Source organism: Equus przewalskii, chromosome 4, assembly GCF_037783145.1.
Source record: "Equus przewalskii isolate Varuska chromosome 4, EquPr2, whole genome shotgun sequence".
NCBI classification, from domain to species: Eukaryota; Metazoa; Chordata; class Mammalia; order Perissodactyla; family Equidae; genus Equus; species Equus przewalskii.
The window spans coordinates 37,249,549-37,266,203 of NC_091834.1; the positions used below are offsets into that span (position 1 = coordinate 37,249,549).

The 16,655-nt window shown below is 41.1% G+C and overlaps 1 protein-coding gene across 1 annotated transcript in view; it reads right to left on the bottom strand.

The window, feature by feature from the left end:
• The window catches only part of CALCR (calcitonin receptor), a 144,146-nt gene extending 131,636 nt beyond the window's left edge, over positions 1-12,510 (bottom strand). Inside the window, exons 1-2 of the mRNA XM_008526146.2 lie at positions 12,405-12,510; positions 11,995-12,214 (exon numbers count right to left, since the gene is read on the bottom strand). The gene's annotated coding sequence lies outside the window, so the exon portion shown is untranslated. The remainder of the gene's footprint in view (positions 1-11,994; positions 12,215-12,404) is intronic.
• Positions 12,511-16,655: the final 4,145 nt, after the last annotated feature.

Genomic DNA, 16,655 nt, shown 5'->3' on the forward strand with positions numbered 1-16,655 from the left:
CCATAAAGATCATGGATTTCTGACTAATTTTCCCGTAAATAATCAAAATGTAGTTTTGAAATGCCCTTTACAATCATGTTTTGTCAAGAGTTGTGTTTTGTATTTTTTTAGTAGAAATTACACCTTTAAAACAACAACAAAAAATTAAGTTCTTGCATTTGACTCTGCTTATTATGAATGAGGTGTCAACTTGGCAAAGTACAATTTCTCCTTCTTGTAAACCACAGGGCAGAGTGGAATACTATTAGCATGGGTACATCCCGTGACAGCTGGAGAGATTAATATTTAGAACAAATAAGGAAAGCCACTACTTGATTCCTTTAATTTTCTAAGAAAAAGAGAGAAACCCATGGATCCACTGTTGAAAGACTCAAAAATGCAAAACTGCAAGCCACTTTACATCATAATGACAAAACTTAGGTTGTTAAGCTTTTAACATAAATTTATAATCAGCACATTTCCCTTTTCAGATTTACTTACTCTCTGGAGCCAGATCTCCTTAGTTTTATTTCCAAATCTGTCATGGATTAGCTGTGTGTTCTTCCATAGGTTGCTTACCTCTCTGTGCTTCAGTTTCCTCATTGTGTAAAGGGGATAATAGCACCTGCCTGAGAGGGTTGCTGTGAAGATTAAGTATATTAATATCTACAAAATGTTTAGAATTTTACCGGCTCATAGTAGGTGCTATGTAAGCATTAGCTACTATTGTCATTATTATTATCATTTTTGAAATTTTCAATAAATTTATTAATTTATTTTACGTCTAATTTTCCTTGAAAATTTTAAAACATGCTTTTCTTAAAAACTGGAAATTACACTTTCCTGGGAATTGGATATTGATCCAAGTTTCACATTTGGCTCTGTTTCGATTATGATCTGGTCAGTTCCAACATCATCACTTAATTTCTACGACCCTACCATGTACAAGTTAGTTATAATGATTGATGGGGTGCCCTTCTGACTTCAGCTGGTTTTGCATGTTGCAACTTGCGATACTTATAAAAAATCCCATTTGAACCTAATAATTTGTGCAAAGTTTTTAGCATTTTACTTAGAAATTCCTACCTTTATGTATAGGCAATAAGGCAGCTAGGTGACAACTGTGGTTGGTAAAAACTGCAGATTCAACAGAGGCCATGCACAGTAGATGTCGTTACGATAACTTATAAAAATCATTAGATTTAAAAAACCTCCATAACCTCCAAGAGTGATATAGATTAAAATTCGCCCTTAAAGACTTGGGTACCATTTTACCTCAGCAGGTACTGGGCCCATTCAGACTCATAAACACGAAACCAGACGGTCAATCCCACTGTGAGTCACCACATCTAAAGGGAGATTTGCAAATTACCAAAAAGGCCCGCCTGCCCTAAGCCACACTTGCTTCAGCACTTACAACCCCCATTATTATCTTAACTTTCTTTCAGAAAAGGCAGATTTCCCAAAGATTTTCAGCAGGATATTAAGAGTTGGTGCCCCACAAAAGGGTCTTATGGTCACAGAAATTGAGAAACGCTGTGATAGGACAAGATTAGATGGATAACTTCCTTCATTCATTAAACAGGTATTTACTGAGTGCTGGAAATTTAAAGAGTCCACAAAACGGACCTCACAGAATTTGTATTCTAATGCAAGTGATAGAACATAAAAGAAACGGACTCAAAAAGGTAAGATGACTACATTGTATTAAGTATTATGAAGGAAATAAACAAGAAGCTGAGATAGAGATTGACAGGACAACACATTAGAGGTAGCGACATTTAAGCTAAAGCCTGAAGTAAGAGAAAAAGCTAAACATGTGAAAGTGAGTTAAAGAGCATCCCAGACAGAGAGATGAGCAAAGAATGTGGTGTGTTCTGGTGAATGGATCAAGATCAGTGTGGTGGAGTGAGTAGTCTGGGGAGATGAGGTTGGAGCCCCAGGCTGCGACAGCCAGATCACAGAGGAGCTTGAGGCCATGGTGAGGAGGGTGTGAGCATGGGTTCAGGTGTGGTTGGAAGCCATTAAACGGTTGTAAACAGAGAGGAAACCTGATCTGATTTACACTTTAGGAATTCACTTGGGTGCTGAGCAGAGAACGTGCAGGGGATGGGTGCAAGGGCTGGTGAGCAGGCCAGCAGGAGGCCGTTGGAGTGGTCCGCGGAGACGTGGCAGCGGGTGGGCTGCAGTACAAGTGGTGGACATGCACTGAAGTGGACTTCTCATAACTTTTAATACGCTTATGTGTAGTAGAAAGGTTCAAGTTTGAGAATAAAGATCCAAACTGATTTGCTCAAATAACGCATCAGGAAATGTCAGGCTCAAGGATCATCTCCTGATCACTGTTAATGCAAATATTTTTTTCCTGAAGGAAATAAAGGTTTATTCCATTACTACATTATCTGCAGACAGCATGGTTTATAGGAATAGGGTAAAAGAAAAGCAATTAATTTGGGCAGGCAAAAGGGAGTTGAGGGGGAGATTGTGGAAAGACTCAAGCAACGGGGCTTTTCCCTAAGAAAGCAGCCTTCTGGAATAAATGGGAACACTGCAAGCAGTAGATGATTGAGAAACAAAGAGAAGAGAGGGGACACCAGAGTCAGGCTCCACCTCTTATGCAATGTAGTCTAGGGTCAGCCTTATTTATGTGTTTAACTCTCCTTGTGGTCATCTATAAGTACAGTCATGCAAATATTTTTCTGCAAATGCTCATGACTCCCTGAAACTTTGCAGACTCTTCAGGGACAGCACTAGACTAGGAGTCAGAAGGCTGGAGTGCTCATGGCAGTACTGTCACCTACTGATGGGGAAATATGCCATCTCTGACTCAGTCTCCTCTTTAATGAAAACATTACACTCCTGGTCAATAATAAGGGTAAAATATTAGTTTCGAAGAAAATGTATGGCATCACCTCGAATACTAGGAATCCTCTTCAACAAATTAAAACGCAGCTCAACAAGATTACAACTCCCAGTTTTGGTATTTTCTGACTCCAAGTTGCTACTCCCTAAATTTGCCCAAATTATTAATATTTTAGTAGCTAAGAAGAAATGCCATGTTTCACATTGAACTTCTATTCACTAAAAAATATCTAATTTGCAAGAATATACATTTTTCTCATTGGATGCAGTGAAATTATTTTCATTGTGAATAGGAAAAAAAAACCAACCCAGTAAATTCTTGCTTTTCCTGAATTGGCCCTCAAGCAACAATGATCGTTCACCACTTTACTGGGCTTCTGCCTTAATGCCATCTTTGCAGTCTATATGATGCTGGGAATGCAAAAGTGTTCTAATATTGTCCTGACCTTTTAGCCCTGTTGTAGGCCAGGGATGGAGGTGCTGAAGTAATTTGCATTATTGTGTTCTTTGAATCTTGGGCTAAAGAGAGCCCATCTCAATGTTTGTAAACACCAACATTTTCTACAACACACCCTCATGCTTGCAAGAATTCTGTGTCAGACTTAAGGTCAGCAACAAATAATTATGCCAAAGTTTGGGTTAATTAATGGGTGAGTCAAGTCAATTTGAAATTTAAATTTGGCAGCAGTGCAATTTGCCTTTCCTTTTCCCCTGTTGTCCGGGTTGACTTTATGAACAGCCCGCCAGAGAGGAAATTTCCTCAAATGGCAAAACTTTCCTTTAAAAATTGTTATTATCAAGGAGATATTTTTTTCCTAGTATAGTCCTGGGACAAGTGATGCTACTTTTGGGCTCCAGGAAAGGATAAATATAGCTTTCATATTTGGCTGACACCAAATTCATATTTATTTACAATAAATTCATTTAGTGTCTACTTAATGGAAATAGATTTGGGTCAGACACGAAAGTCTAAATTCCCAGAAGAACTATTTCACATTTCACATTTTCACTGCTGTGCGGAAAGCTCCTGCTTAAATACGTGGCGACCTAAAATGTCCACTGGCCACATGTCATGAGCCTGGACCATTTTGGGTTGTTCCAAAAGACTGGGCTCTGTCCATCAGGATAGTCATGGCTCCTGTAGCCCCACTGGGTTGGAAAGCTGAGCTTAAAGCCTCCAGAGAGATTGACTTAAAAGTCCACGGAGAGGGGTTCCTAATTCCATCTGTTATTAAAGGCTCTGATCATTCAAGATGGTTAATAAATATCAATTACAACAAAAAGATCTTTAAGTCACCATCAAAGTGTCACTTGACTGCAGTAGTGGAATGAGCATAGTCTTTTGGCATCAGGCAAACTTAGGTTTGAGTTCTAGCTCTGCAGCTTCTGAGATATGTGAACCTTGGCATGTCATGTAAGTCTTCTGTGTCTCTGTTTCTTCACCTACAGAATGGGCCTGATCATATCTCATAGGACTGTCATGATAAGTGACTGAGCATCACTGTATCCAGCAGACAATAGGGGTTCAATGAATTGGAGCTGTTTTTGTTATTATTTTAGTTATATTCCTAAGGTCTAGGAGATATTAACTTACTGATGATCAGTTATTCAAATAATTTAGGATTAATTGCTTCCAGGGCTCCAGTTCATATTGGGAATATGAGAAGCAAAGTCCCATTTTTTTTTTTTTTTTGTCTACAGAGGTATAAATACCACCTATGTAGTTTCAACTTAGTGCAAGAGGCAGGGGTAGGAATAGGTATATACTTTATGATTAAGAAAAGGTAAAGAGGCTGATGGAAACCAGTTCTGTTCAAACTGAATGCTGTGTTCTGAGTATGTAAGTTATGCTTCAAATGCTCAATGAAGAAAACAGAGGTGGCTTCTCAAGTCAACAGTGACTTAAGCCGGAAATAAGAGTGCCAAGGTAAGAAATGTGAATGGATTATTGATTTGGAGGAAGTACCAGAGAGAAGAGGCTGAAATCTCTGGGGCAATAGCTAGTTGATACTTAAAAGAAGAAAATTTTAAGCCTCAATATGAGAAAAATCATTTTAGGAAAAAAAAGCACCATATTTATGGCCACATTTAGGTAAGTTTAACTCATTTCACTAAGAGAAGAGAATGTCTCCTGCGTGTGCTGGATACAAGATAAAAGGGTGACTCTGTCTTTTTTAATCTAGTAGGGAAATAAAAAAAATTAACAGAAAAGGGAGAATAAACAGCCATAACACAAGTATAAAATGGTATAATTTGTGATCCCACATTGGTATATTTCCCTGAAAAACTCATCTGTGGAATTTTTGAGTGCACAAACATTCAGAGAAATATTTGGATGCTGAAATGCTGGGATTTCTAGATTGTAATCCTTGAGGGTAGGGGTTTATAAAACCGATATTTTTTTCCCCCAATACACTATTATAATAAAGAGATCAAGAGAGTTTATGTCAATGAATGAATGACACAGTGGAGGAATATACACACACGTATGCACACATGGTACCTTGGGAAACTCTAAGGAAAGAGATATCAGGATGTCATATTACATCTTGCTTACCGGGCAGGTGTCATTGACCATCCACGTAAGGCTAAAAAAAGGAAGCAGCATTTAAGTTAAACTTTAGGGGACAGTAAGATTTCAAAAGCCAACCTTGGTGGTCTAGTAGTTAAGATTTGGAGCTCCCACTGCCGCTGCCTGGGTTCGTTTCCTGGTCAGGGAACCATACCACCTGTCTCTCAGTTGTCCTACTTCAGCGGCTGCAGTGGTGATGCGATGCTGAAAGCCATGCCACTGGTATTTCAAATACCAGCAGGGTTTCCCATGATGGACAGTGTTCAACAGAGCTTCCAGACTAAAACAGACTAGGAAGAAAGACCTGGCCACCAACTTCTGAGGATGCCGCAAAAATACCAGCCGGGTTCTACTTTGCTGTAGCTAGGAACTGGAATTGACTTGACGGAATTTACAACAAAGATTTCAAAAAGGGGACATAAAGTAAGCAGTGCATGGCCAAACTGATTGAAGTTGTTGTGTATACTCAGTGTCTCCCTTTCCTCATTTCCTATCTTCTCTTTTTTTATTTTGAGGAAGATTAGCCCTGAGCTAACATTTGCTGCCAATCCTCCTCTTTTTTGCTGAGGAAGACTAGCCCTGAGTTAACATCTGTGCCCATCTTCCTCTACTCTATATGACTTGACAAGCGGTGAGAAGATCCGCACCTGGGATCCGAACCTGCAAACCCTGGGGCCGCCAAAGCGGAATGTGTAAACTTAACCAATGTGCCACTGGGCTGGCCCCCTCCTTACTTCCTATTTATTCGTCACCCACACCCAACCCACTATGGAAATTGTGCTTAGTTAAATCCACCTGCAATCTCTCAGTCCTTATCCTACTTGATTTACTTGCAACATCCTGCTTAGGTGCCCACTTTCTTCTCCCTGGTTTCCATAAAATCCCTTCTTCTTGTGCTTTTTCCTTTCATCTCTGTCTTTTTCGTAGGCTTGTTTTCCATTTGTCTCTTTAAAAAAAATTGGTGCTCCCCAAGGTTCAAAGGTCTATCTTAGATGTTTTTCTTTCTTTCTTTCTTTCTTTCTTTTTTTTTTTTAATTTTCTGCCTTTATTTTCTTCTTTCCTTCTTTTACTTCTCTGTAGGTGATATCCTCCATTCCTACATCATCAGCTGAAATAGATACCCTTCTGTCTCCCAAATCTATATCTCTAGTACAGAATTCTCTCTTAAGACACAAATTTCTGTGTCTACTTCTACTGGACCTCACCATATGGATAAGCCAAATGCATCATGTTCCAAATAAAATTCATCTTCCTTCCCCAAAATATTACTTGTTCTGACTGTGTGAATGACATCCTTCTCTGCTATTATCTGTGAAAGAACTTAGACTTCATCACACAATCGGCCATTTCCCTCATTCATCCCACCTCAAGTTTCTATCATTCACCAGCTACTCCTACAAAACTCTCCTGTTTTTCTTCCTAATTGTTTCTCCCCTCTGTTACTGCAATAAGGCTCCGGGCTTCCTGTTAATTTGTATCCATTCCCTTTTCAATGTAATATTCCTCCTATCTTTCCACCAGAGTGATCTACCAGAATGGCAGATCTGATTATTTCAGTCCCTTACCTTAACTCCTTCCAGGACCCATTGTCTTCATGACAAAATGCAAACCCTTTAGTGTGTCAGGCACATAAGCCTCTTTGTGATTAGTGCCCAGAACACGTCACCAGGACCAACCCAAACACCTTCCCTAAATCACCATGTTGTTTCAAGCCTCCAGGGCTTTTTACAGTCTGGTGTCCTACCTGTAACATGCTTCAACTCTTCCCCTCCTTATCTGCTTCTTTCTGTCTTGTCATTTCAATGCTGAGTCATATCCCCTTTAGGGTCACCTCCTCAGACTGCTTCCCTATGCCCAGCTCAGTGCTGTCCCTCCCTGCTTCCAGAATGTTCATGGCATTTCTCTATTGGAGTACTTACCATACCACACACGTGTGTAATTGTCTGTCGGTTAGTCTGTCTACTACAGTCCTCATGAAGCCAGGAACTGTAATAGGAATTTAGTAAATATTTATTGTTTTAAAATATGAGCAAAGCTACAAGGATGGAAATTTGTTGGATGTCTTATGGAGGAATAATTAATATATTCTGAAGGACGGAGGAACGTAAGACTTGAAATGCCAAAATTCTGAACTACCAGACAGATAAAAGGTGGGGATAGGGACTATGGCTTCGGAAAGAAACCAAAATCAAAGCAAAATAGCTCTGCAGCTGAACCATTGATGTATAGGGCTCCCCCCACCACACACCCCAATTCTGAAGCAATAGAATACAAACTGAGGTTGACAGGCAAGGGCATAGGGCTGAAAGAGTAAGATGGACTCTGGAGTCAATTTTTGTGGTGTCACTATGGCTTCAGCACTGGAATTAGGCATCTGTTGTGGTTTTCTACCTGACTTGAGTAGGAAAGATAAAATGGGATTATGTCATGAAACATCTTAAATGCCAGGCTGAAGAGTGGTTCTACGTCTGATAGTTCCTGCGCAATCACGGAATATTATGAATAGAGGGTGACGACATGGGAGCTTGGAAAACAAATCTGACCGTGTTGTATAACACTGAATGCAGCACAGAGAGACTGAATGTGACAGACTATTAGGAGCATATTTAACTATTTTGTTAAAGGTAATAAAAGCTTAAACTAGAGAGGTAGCAGTGAAACTACAAGGAAGAAAAATGCAGCATCCATGGGAAATATTGGGAGTAGCCTTGAGATTTCAAAAGAGAGAAGAAAGACACACATTTGCAAACAGAAATTTTAATGAAATAGAATGGTTAAATATTGATTACAAAATCAGAAAAAATATTTCAAAGAGCCAGGTACTTTATTTCTTTGAGAAATTGCTCCTTAGGCTTAGAGTGTCTATGTTATTCTTTTACAAAGAATACCAATTCATATGCCATTTTTAATAAAGAGAGGCTTTCCATTTGAACAAAGACAGAATCTTAGACCTCAGGTATCCACGGGTACCCTGGAGGTATCATGCGACACTGGGCAGTGGCATGGAGCTGGAGCATCGTCGGCTCCGATGATGTATATTCTGGCCAAGCCAGCTCCATATCAGAGACCTTTAACTGTACTCCTTGATCCACTCTTCCTACTGTAAAATTATTTTTCTTAAAAAACCCCACTACATTGCAATCAGACAATGCTCTTTTCGGAAAACCAATTCAAGAAAATTGCACTTAGAAGAACTGAGGAATTGAGTCTGATGACATTTTCTACCAATGCTTCCCCTCTAAAATAAAATTTTAAAGTCTCGAAACCTTTCCATATTACCAGTTTTCTGAACTTATAAATTGAAGCCAGAAACATATGTTAATATTATTTTCTGTGTTTTGATAGTAGAATTGAAAACAAGTTAATACCATTGTGATAACACAAAATATTACCACTTGGTTTCATAATACTCATTACATGGGCCTCTGGAAGATCATATTAACATTGAAAAGCACACAGTTGTCACACAAAATAATGCTTTTAATTATAATTAAAGTGGAAGAAAATCTAATACCTAGGTGGAATATTATTTATGTATTGGTTATTTTCAAGTAGACACAGAATCCTGGAGGCTAGGGGCATGCCGTGTCTATATATCTTCAATTTTAATGCAATGCTTGGCATACAATAAACAATCAAGAATATTTTTTAAATAAATGACATTTAAGAAAAAATCTTACATAGAACCTACTATGCACCAGGCACCTACCCAAAATAATTTACAAATATTAACTCATTTAATTCTCATTAGAAAAACCTCATTTTACAAAGGAAATTAAAGCATGGAGAGGTTAGATTACTTGCTCAAAAGAACACAGCTTCTTAGAAGGTGATGGAGCCGGGAATGAAACCCAAGCAGAGCCATGCCAGAATCTATGTTCCTAGCCAATATTGCTTTTAAAAAAATGCTGTCCTTAAATTAAAAAAATATATAGAACTATGTATATAAATATATATATTTTATTATAATATTGAACCTAGAATAAAAAAACCTGGGTTCAAATACATATTAAATTTACTTGGTTTGTGGCTTTGAGCAAGTTCATTAACCTAATGGGTCCTTAATTTCCTCATATGTAAAATCAGAATAATTGCTGGTACCTCACAAGGCTATTGTGAGCTTTAAAGAAAATAATTTATGTGAAAATACTAGAACATAATCAGCACCTGGGATATGTTAGTTGGTTTGCCAAGGAGAATGGTACAATTTTCCTCCTTCTCCCCTTTCCAAAGGGTACATACTTGCACATTACACATCATGCAGGTCTTAACAAAATGAGATGAAATTCTGTGTTTCATAAAGCATTATTTCTAACATCTCTTAAAACCAGAGTTAATTTACTAAAGCATTTCCTGAATGGTCAGATACGCTTCAAACTCAATAGCTGTTCTGGAAAAAAATGTTTTTTGCCTGAAGCTGTTATGATTTAAACATCTACCATCAAAGAAAAAAAATCTCTTTCTTCTAATTGGGAAATCAAGTTGTATTTTTTTTTTAAAGAAGAAAAGATTAGACCAAGAATAGAACATACGGCATGTATTTTCACCAAGACTCTCCGATATTAACGGGCTTCACCAAATCCGACAGGAACCATCTTGGTCAGTAGTTCCCAATCATGGCTGCACATTACAATGACGTAAAAGAAAAAATTAAAATGTAGACCTCTTCCTCAGCTATTCTGATTTAATTGGTTTGGGATAGGGTCTGGGCATCCATATTTTTTGAAAGCTCTCCCGTTGATTCTAATTCGGAGCCTGAGTAAGAACACTTGGTTGGGTTATCATTGAAAATATCACGTCTCCTATTTCCATTTTATTCTTACTGCAGTAAAAACCAACGGTAGATAATATCTTTATTCATGTCAATTTTGAAGAGTCTGAGAAGTTTACCAAGAACAGAGCAGCCACAGCACTGCTATTCCAAGATTTAGCTTCATTTCTTTAACTGATTGAAACAAATGCTATCTTTATCCATTCATCATCATTCATTATCCGGAGTTCCAAAGACACAAGAAAATGGGAAGCAGAAGCCATATTAAGCTAATTTTCTTCAACTCCAAGCATCATGAAACAATGCAACTCTAAGATTATTTATGTGTTCTTGTGAACAAGTTTATAATAAGGATTTCATGTTTACTATACTCATTGTGTTGGTGTGGTCAGTAAACAATCTTGGAGCATTTTACAATATGACTGAATATTATTCTTGTGGCTATAGTTCCTAAAATTAACTGTAGATTAGAGGCATTGAACCCAAACAAATCCCGACTGACGGATGTTTGGAGCTAAGTTAAAATATTGAGTAGAAATCAGTGCCCACTGAGAATACTGACTTCAACTGCAAAGACCTTTTGCAAATCTAATCACCTATGAGTTCCTCTCACAACGCTAGTGTAGAAAACGAGCAATTTTGACTTTTCAAAGCTGAGTTGTTTACCAGAACACATAGTAGGCTAGCAGTATGCTACTACAGATGATACTTTATAAATCCCACAACACCAAAAGCATTGCTACCTTGTCTTTAACGGTAAGCCAAAGTGGCCCTAACGTATATAACATTTGATTTCTATTATCACTTAAGACACACAAACTTGGACACTCTGCTGTTTAAAGATTAGTTTCAGGAACTATGTCGTCACGTTTTGGTTTATTTTGAACATTTCACTCTCAATCACCCAACAATTTCAATAAGTAGTCTTGAACAGATGACTTGGTTCAGGTTAACCACAGCCAGGAAATCGTCAGGGTCTCCGGAAGATCAGTAGCTAGAACCCTGCCTTCTAGACTTGCAGTTACTATATATTAACAGGTTCAAGCTTTCAGATAGAACCTGTCTTAGGTAATTTGCAAAATGAAGTCTGAATAAAGAGTTAAACATCGAATTGGATTGTTGAATTTTGAATTTGATTAGATTTCCTTGGACCTCAAGGAAAATGAATGTTTTGGGAAGAAGAACTAATTTGCTAGAGCTTTTCTTGATGTCTTTCACCCAGGCTTGGAAAGAGCATCATAAAAAAAAAGAGTCCCTTTTGGAAACTACGCACACAACATATTTTTCCTAATAGGTGTGAAGAATGGCTGCTATGCATAAATGATTGTTGGAAAATAATTCTCTGTAAAACATGACTTAACAAGCAACTCCATTCACCACTGTACTCATTCCCAATATCCAGAACAACCATGACACATCACATAGATGAGATTATGTTTGTTAGTTAGTAAACATCTTCTGGAAAAAATCCACAACTTTCAGCCCCGTAATTTTCATATCCAGTAAGTTGGAGAATAAAACTTTTGAAGGAAAATTGATATTAACACCCTAGTAAAAGTCTCAAAAATTTAGAAGACTTCAATATGAACCCGTAAGTTGTAGCACCTTCTTCGGACAACTATCTTTTCCTTAATCAAGGGTAAAGTGAAGCGACTGAGACTAAGCTGACCCTACATCAGACCCTACAAACACCACAGCCAAACTGCAGTTTTGCAATCAAACAACAAGGTACCTAGCACACCTGCACTGTTAACCGTCCCCGGGAACATCCCAAAGCTTTAAGTCCCGCTGGTTCCCAGACCTTCCTTACCTGGAATACTCTCACTTAGCGGCTGGGCACAGCTCAGTAGAAGCGAAGGACATTCGCAAGTGGTGGCTCCAGAGACTCAGGAACTCAAGCTACAGCGCTCATCTCCTGAGCAGGAGCTGTCAGCCGCGGGGTGAGGTGCAGACGGTGCGCACCTCTCCAACCCGGGAAGGTCCGCCAGCCGCGCGGCACAGCCCACCCAGCGTCTGGGGGGCTGGCCGTCCTAATTTGACATGAGAACAAACTGCGTTAGTCCTGAGCCCTCTGTCTCCTGCCCCTCTCCTGATTTCCTGACACTTTAATTCTGCCTTAAGTGATGGTTTAAACCCAGCCCCAGCTTGTATTGTAGGCTAACAGGCAACTGTTCTTTCCCCATGCTTTATTTCCACCTCCCCAAAGTCCAGGAGGCTCACCTTGCCGGCGCCTTCCTTCCCTCGCCCAGCTGTGAGCTGTGCGCAAACTTCTCCCGACTTAAGAGTCTTAATACTCACCCGCGCTCCCGCCCCACCCCTGCCCGCCTCCCCGTGGGCAGCAGAGGAGGTGGCTGCGGAATTGATGAGCGCCTGCCCTCCCGCCCCCGTCAGCCGGCTCCTGTCTCTGGAGAGGGAGGGGCGAGCAGGAGAGCTCCGAGCGCCTCCGCTCCAGCCCCTCCAGCCCCGGCCCGCTAATGGGGCTGCGCCCGCAGGGGCTGCCTTCCTCCGGTCCCGGCCGGGGCTCACCCCAAGGGTCCCGGAGACCAAAACGCCGCGTAAACACGGGAAGCAAGAGAGGGACTCGAGTTAGACGTTGAGTAGGGAGGGATGGGTAGGGGGCGACAGTCTGGGCTGCGAGATTCGTAGCCCGTCCCTAGAGACAGCTTTCTGGGAGCCCTGTCCTCTCCCCGGAGGATGCAAATTCCGGAGGGAGGTGAGTTTCCAAAAGAACCCACACCCAGAGATCGTGCCACTCTGGCTCCTTCAGCCACTATTCGGGGGACAGCACCACCTGGGAGCCTCTGGAGACAGTCGGTAGTGGGCGAGGTAGTGAAAGTATATGGGGATGGGTGGGAAAACGGTTGGCTAGGAGCTGGGGTGCTGGGAAGAGGCAAGAAAAGGAGCTAGGAGGCAGAGGGGCTACAGGGGTCCGGCAAGCCCTGGGAAAGCATCCGGAGTTAGGCAGCTGTCCGGAGCATGGGGCGGAGGCTGGATTTTGGGGAACAGCGCCCTCCACGTAGGGGGCTGCTGATGGGCATAGTAGCCTAGGGTGAATGAGCGCAGTGAGGACGGCGTGAGAAGACCAAGGTCTCGAGTACTAGACTTGGTGTCGGAGACTGCAACTCCTCCTTCTTCCTCCTAAAGCCCTTGATGCCAGGAGGAGCCTGGGACTATCCGATTCCAAGCAGGACGCAACCCGGGCTGGCGGGAGCGCCCTGGGAAGCGGGCAAGTTGGCTTCAAAGACGCACAGCCCTTAACATCTTTTAGCCCACCGCTGCGTAGAGCAAGGCAGCAGCGGACACTTTTTTCCTAACTCTTTTTCAAGGGGCGTTGGGCTAAGAAAGCAGTATCCCGCGCATCCCAGGACTGCAAAGTGGCCGTGCACCGTCCAGGTCACCAACACTGTGTGCTCAGCAAAAGAAATAATGGTAACAACATAACAGGACAGCAAGAAAGCCAGATGGCAACACAGCACACTTTCCTGGGCAGTCTGAGTTTCTCCTAAGCACCAAGTTGACAGAAATGCCTTGGGAATGGGATTGCAAACTGCACCCATCTGTGCTCGGATCCCTTCTCTGGAGAGATTAGTTACTCTATAGCAAAAGGTGCGTGTGTCTCTGTCCTATTTTGAGCTCCCACTCCCCATCCCAGAGGGACTTCAGGGACCCCTAATTCTTGTGACTGGGGGCTTTCAGGGGACCCAACAGAAGACAGAGTCCAGGGGCAGATCAGGTCTCCCACCAGACCTTTCAGGGGTTTTGTTTTTCCAGACTCTCTCTCACCTCCATTGGCGCCCCCCCCCCCCTTTCCTGCCACCTCCAGTCTGGTGACCCAGAGGGCTGCGTGTGACTCACCATGCATTCAAACCCTACAGCACCGCCCCACTGCAGGGGAATATTCTAGAGTCCCTTTATTCGGGGGATCTAAGTGGGAATGATGTTGTTAGCAGTAAAAAAAATGTGACCAGGAAAGGAAGCTGCGCAATTGGGAGAGAAATCTTGCAAAGGAGCACATACACACACACAACACACACACAGACACACACAACACACACATGTACAATAACAGAAACAAAACCTGTACAAGAAACCTCTGAATTCAGCATTTAGATGCAAATATGCACTCTGTGCTTTGACATCTGTCCTGGGTTCGATAGCTCCCTGCTTCCCAGCTGCTGCTGACCAGCCAACACCTGACCATGCTCTCCTTTAAGAATTCTCTTTCACAACTCTAATTACCCTTTTTCGGTGCCAACAAGCAGAAAATTATTAAAGTTGTTTGAGTGTCTCCTATGGTCAAGTGCTGGAGGCCAAACATTGAGAATTTCCCCGTCATAGCCCAAATCACAGAAATAACTTTGAATCAGGGAGATTTTTGCTGAATGGAGGGTGCTGCTGTCCTCTGCATTGCGTGATCGAGCAAGCACAGGGAGCTTTCTCTGCTGGAGGTTAACCTAGGGCATCCTACGTCACTGAATGACAACCAGTTTTCGGAAGGCAGGACGGTTTTGGTTCCGCACAGCTACTGAAGATGTGTGGGACACAGCCCTTAACCTTAACTTAGAGAGACAAAACAGAAGTCTAAGAATTAGTGAGAAAAAGGGCATGAGTGTATTATAAACCTTAAACTGTGTGCGGTAGAAGCATAAAAGACCCAGACTGATTAAAGTGCTAATTGTGTTAGAGACAATATTGGAGGGAAAAAGGAGAGCACTCTGTAGGAAGAAGATTTCAGGGAAGGGTAGAGTAGAAGTGGATCAAGGATGAGGCTCTCTGGTCTCTGGAAAGGATAAAACTGACTTTATCAGCAACACATGTTTATTGAGCACGAAGGGGTTTGCACCTGTTAGAAGCACTTGGAATTTACAGAAATTTAACTCTACTGCTGTCTTAACACTGTCAAAATATTTTCTATGCGGATACAGTGTTGTAAATCCTTGGAGAGTGGGTATTAACCTGGGGATGGTCTGGTAAGAGGAATTGGTAGCATTTGGGGAAATGCCGTGGAACCCACTAGTGGGTACTGAAATCAATTTAGTAGGCACAAACAATGTTTTAAAAATGAAGTGGAAGAGAAAAGTAGTAGAATGCATCTCCTGTGGTGAGTGTGAGCATGGTTTCTTGAAACCTGTGTGTCTTCTATGTGTGTACTGAGATGCAAGTAAAGTATATTTGTTTCTGCGACTCACAATCAAGGTTATAATAAGCTAGTCTTCAAATAGAATACTTTATAATTACAAATAAGCCTCCAAAGGAAATTAGTTCATCAAAGGGGCATTCAGTAAATAAGCATCTTAAAATGTGGTAATCACACATTTCTGGTATTTTTACTGATTACTTATGACTATAAAATTCTCTGTATTTATGAGACTTTGCCTCTTTCCTTCTGCCCCCCCCCTTAAAAAAATTTTCCCCATTGGGCAGATATTAATTTAGGGAGAATTCTGTTGTAGATCTTGTCTCCCATGTTTGGGTACTAAAGAACAGCCTTTAGATGCAAACTCTCCTTCTATCCTCAAACCGTCTATTATCACTCCTGAGGAAGTAAGTCACCGTGGGAGAGCTGTGTGACGTCTCAACTCCGTCTCTCCAGAGCAAGCTTTACTCATCTGCAAAACCAAGGTTTGGGCCATATCACTTTAATGCCATTTATGGGTTTTAGAGTCCGATGACTTTTCCATAAAATCATGAAATTTTTGAATTGCAGTGAGTGGAAGGAAGATTGCCCTGTATTAAAAACTAACTTGACTACAACTTGTTCTTGTTAAAGATGGTAATACATGGGAAGGTCATGTGGAGGGACAGAAAAGTCAGCCTAAAACGAAGTATGCATTTTGTTATATTTGGGGAAAAAAACGTTTATCGGATTAGTTTGTTCTCTTTTGAAAAGAAATTTAAAGAAAAAGTTTCTGGCCTCTCTCGGGAATCCATTTCCTAGCTTTGTTAACTCCCTGATCAGCAAAGTTTTCCTCACATTGAAATGCAGCTCAATCCCTCATACGTATGTGTCTGCAATTTAATGCAGATTTAATGTTACCATAGGTCACAACACATTGAGCTAGCCACCCATGAGGGACCCCAAAATATAATATGCAGCCCCTATCCTCAGTGAGCCCACAATCTATTTGAGGACATTTGTTTCTTCCTCTTGTAGCCTCCTTCCAAATCGACAACAGCTGGCGATTATCTTTTATATAATTACTCTTCGCATCTACAGATCTCATCATGCCAGAATAATAATTCACCTTGGCAAAAAATAAATATTTTCCTTTAGAAATAATTTGAACTTCCACCTGATAGATCAAGCTCTCTTGAGGGTAGTCTCGTGCTTCGATTTTCAGCCTCTTTTCCTGAAATAGGAGATGATGCTCTTGTAAGGCTCTCTTCTCCCTTCACCTTTCAAAGGGTATAACACATTGTGTTTCTCTACAGAATGTGTCTCCTGGCAGAGGAAAAAACAAATTCCACTTA